Raw genomic sequence first — 4,686 nt, 5'->3', positions numbered from 1 at the left:
GTTTTTGTTTTTCAACATTTCCTTAGCAATTCAGGGTCTCTTCTGATTCCATACAAATTTTAGGATTATTTGCTCCAGCTCTTTGAAAAATACTGGTGGAATTTTGATCGGAATGGCATTAAAAGTATAGATTGCTCTAGGCAGTATAGACATTTTAACAATGTTTATTCTTCCAATCCAAGAGCATGGAATGGTCTTCCATCTTGTTGTGTCTTCTTCAATTTCTTTTATGAGTGTTCTGTAGTTCCTCGAGTACAGGTCCTTTACCTATTTGGTTAGGTTTATTCCCAGGTATCTTATGGTTCTTGGTGCTATAGTAAATGGAATCGATTCTCTAATTTCCCTTTCTGAAAATACCCATTTTTCAAAATAATCCTTCTGACATGCCTTCATTCCTGTCTTCCAGGAACACCCTTTTCCTTCCCAAGGCCAAGGTCCCCATGCTCTCTGGATCCCAAGTTCTCCCTCCCAGACCTGAGGGTTCCATGTGCTAACACTCCACTTCCACCTCTGCTCACAAACACTGTTTCTATCTATTCTATACTATTCAGAAAGAGTTATGAAAATAAATATACATATCGATTGCACATTTACATAAACGGACATGTTTGTGGAATGCCTCGTATGTGCCAAGTTGTCCTTTCATGTGGCACCCTCCCTTCCCTTCAGTTCTGGAATTCTTGAAAACTGCCTTCTCTGCTTTAGTTTCCTCGCTGGTCAGCCCCTATGGCATAGCCCACCCTCCCCACTGCACTGTGTGGGGCCAGGAGGCCGCCGTGGACTTCTCAGCTTTCCTCCTGCCTCCTCTGGTCCTGATGACCAGTCCCCTCTCTTGTGACTTGTGACTCTGCAACATTCCCGTCACCTCCCACAACCTCTTTCCTTTGCTGGCTTTACTTTTTCCCCCCACACCCTCAGTCATTCCTCCAAGTGCTGCCTTTGGGCCAACAGCATGCCTTCTCTCACCATCCTGTAGGCTATCCCTGTGGGCAGCTCCAAGCTCTCTTTAACCCTCAGCCCACAGTCCAAGTAGCTCACCGGATGCTTGCATCTGGGTCACTTTCCACCTAATTCCTGTTCATCTCCTCCCACAACAGAGGGGGCATGAAACAGGGGTTCTGCCCTCAGGGAGTTTATATTTTAGTCAGAGAGACACGCACGCTGGTTCTGAAATGTTCTGGAACAATTCCAGAGACTTAATTAAAATTAAAGGTGGTGATGTAACAAGAGTCATATCACATGACAAAATGTTAAATGAGGGAGTGGGCTTACCAATACCACTGCCTGTTCAGAGTGAGAAGCTGGGCACCCTCTTGCCCAGGGAAGGTCTTGTGGAACATGCATCAGCATGTTCAGTAGGGAGGAGCAGAAAGGGGTGTTCGTTCCAGACAAAAACAGGGGAAGACAGAACCATTCAAAGAATATTCTTTCAACCTGTGCTCAAGCACACAGGTCATGACACTTTCTCACGTCTTTTCTCCTTGCTCCCCTAGGAGATTTTGGAGGTTTTTTTTTTGTTGTCACAATGACTGAAGAGTGCTATTAGCATTTAGTGCCTGAAATCAGAAATGATAAATATCTTTCAGTGACGAGGTTAGTCTCATGCAAAGAATTGTTCTGACAGTAGCACCAAGGTTGAAAAGCATATGTGGTAATTGACTCCTCCTTGCCATCTCCATCCTCTCAAGAAATTGAAAACTGGGGTCATCCTTCCCCAACCCCACCTTGGCTTGACTTTGCCAAGTCAAACCAGTACAATACACATATAGTGAATGGAATTAGCCTTGTATCATGGTAACTAGTGCCCAAGAGCAGACTCAAATACACGCATGGGGCACCAGCCAGCAAGAAGGGTAAGTTCAGCTGCATTGAGAGTACTCACAATTTTGCAGGAAAATTTTGCAAAATCTAGAATTTTTTTTTTTTTAAGATTTTACTTATTTGACACAGAGAGAGAGAGAGAGCAAAAGAGAGAGCACAAGGAGAGGGAGTGGCAGGCAGAGGGAGAAGCAGGCTACCCGCTGAGTGAGGAGCCTGATTCGGGGCTTGATCCCAGCACCCTGGTATCATGACATGAGCTGAAGGCAGACGCTTAAACAACTGTGACCAGAAAGCTGGTTTTTAAAAAATTTTAGCATAAATTAATGTTTCTTGTTAGATCAAAAAATAAAATTTTATTTTGAATTTCATGTGAAGTCAATCCCTGTAAACTTGTCAGGGGTTAGGGCTGATAAAGACATTAATTGGGCCCTGGAAGTGTCCCAGAAGAATACTACCCATGTGTGTCGGAGCAGTGGCTGGAAATAGTCGTGATACTGAAGAGGCTGATCTTAGAGAGGCAAGACTAGAAGGGATGTAATGAGGAGACCTGAAGCCTAATTAATGGTGCCCTATCTTGTCTGGGGGAAGGCTGTGACAGATGATGGGAGGCCAGTTGGTTGGACCGTTGGTTGGCAAATAGTAATTACTGTGTTCCAGGCCCTGGGCTGGGCACTGGGATACAGCATGAACATGGCGATGTCCCTGTCCTCAGGGTGGGGGAGGAGGCAACAGAAAAATGCTACGGCCATAGGTCACACGCGTGTACCCAGACAGGCATAAGGAAGCTGATGACAGGTCAGCAAAGGAGCCTAGGAGACCCTGAGTCTGAGAACAACAGTTCGGAAGGTTTATCCAGCACTCTCGGGAGGGGCAGGCGGGTCACTGGTCACTTGAGGACTGATTGCTCAGGTCTCACCAGGGCGGGAGAAAAGCCCCAAGGAGCCTAACTCCAGTCTAGGGGTAACCGCCGGGCGGCCCCGAGAGAACGGGTGCAGGAAAGCCCTCGTTGGCTGCTAGGAGAGGGCTGATGGGCGTGGTCTTTGTCTCATTGGCTGTCGGGCTCTAGGGGGCGTGGCCCGACTTAACCGCAAGAAGTGGGTCCCCTGAACCGCAGCCTGGTGTCGGGAGGGGGTCGGAGGCCCGTGACTCCGGAGGAGTCCCAGCAGGAAACAGATGACACCTTCATTAGAATAACCCAAGAAGAGGAAGTGACAAAGGTGTGGGTGAGGAGTGGGGGAACCACGGGGTCATTGGGGTGATTCCGCTCCTGGTCAGCCCTAAGTGAGGGGTGGGGGAGTGTCTAGGAAACCGGGAAGAAGAATCGCGTAGAGGAAGGTAGAGATGAAAAGGTGGTTTTGAGAGACACTTGGGGCGTCCTCACAGGAGGCAGTGGGGAATACTGTGACCTTACTTCCTTGCTCTCTGGTCTTCTATCGGCTCCCCCTTGGCCAAACCCAGTGAGAAGTGAGAGGATAGAAGGTTTGAGGGGTGAACAGAAGATGCGCAGCACAGAGTGACCCGTGGCCAAGGACGCAGGCAATCCTCTTCCTGAAAAAGAAGGATGATGGATATCCCTTGTAAACGAGTACCTTGTGCCTGTGTCCCGCGAGATTGGCTGGTCTCAGAAGGTCGAGGAACTACAAAGCAGCCTGGTACCAACCCCCTGATGTCATTCCTTTATCTTGCCTGCCTGATGTCATCAAGTACCATAATTTTCTTCTCTGCTTCTGCCCTCTAGTTCTCATCCCCACCGCCTCTACCTCTGGCCCCCACCTTCTCATGACTGTATTTCTCTAACAGCTTCTGAAATGGTCTTCCCGCCTGGCCGCCTAACGCAGTCCTCTCTGTCCTGCAACCAGTCTTTCCAACATGCTGATCTGAACACGTCATTGCCTTTCCTAAAGCCACGTGACCATAGCAGCCAACAGGAAGTGTAAACATCTTAACATGGCCTGTGAGGGTTTTCATGGTCTGGCCTCATTTCTTGCCAGTTCTACCCCAGTTCTCCTCCCTTTCTACTTTCAACCTTCCCTCAGCCAAAGCTTTCTCTCCAAATGCACTGTGATACAGAACTACTTTTTGATCTCTCTCTGACCCCAGGGTGTGGCACATGCTCCTTCTTTTCCTAAAAGTCAGGAAGTCAATTTTTTTTTTTTAAGGTTTTATTATTTGAGAGGGAGAGAGAAAGAGAGGGCACAAGCAGGGGGAGCAGGAGAGGGAGAAGCAGAGTCCCCTGCAGGGACCCCCATGTGGGGCTCCATCCCAGGACCCTAGGATCATGACCCCAGTGGGAGGCAGACGCCCAACCAACTCAACCATCTGGGTGCCCCAGGAAGTCAATTTTGGCCTAACTTTTTTTTATTCCTCCTATGTTCCTATAATACCCTAGCCCTGCCCAAACCATAATACTTATTTTAAAAATTCAGTAGATGTTTACCGAATACCTGTAATGCATCAAGCTCTTACCACCTCAGGGCCTTCACTTATGCTGTTCTTTCTGCTTGACATATATTTTAATTCTTCATCTGACTAACTCTTACCCTTTGGGCCTCAGCTGAAATGTTATTTCCTATAAGAAGTTGTCCCCTTATGCTCGGGTGGCTCAGTTGGTTAAGCGTTTACCTTTGGCTCAAGTCGTGATCTCAGGGTCCTGGGGTCGAGCCCCGCCTTGGTCTCCTGCTCGGTGGTGGGGAATCTGCCTCTCCCTCTTCCAATGCCACCTCCCTGCCCCCGTGCATGCTTGTGCTCTCTGTCAAACAAATAAATAAAATCTTAAAAAAAAAAAATTCTTCCCTCTTACTCTCCTGAACAGCATCCTACGTGATTTGGTTTATCTGATGTCTGTGTCCCCCTCTCCATGTGCGA

The sequence above is a fragment of the Meles meles genome, chromosome 1, assembly GCF_922984935.1.
Source record: "Meles meles chromosome 1, mMelMel3.1 paternal haplotype, whole genome shotgun sequence".
Lineage (NCBI taxonomy): Eukaryota > Metazoa > Chordata > Mammalia > Carnivora > Mustelidae > Meles > Meles meles.
The sequence above is the reverse complement of the archived record's forward strand: the minus strand, read 5'-3'. Positions refer to the sequence as shown.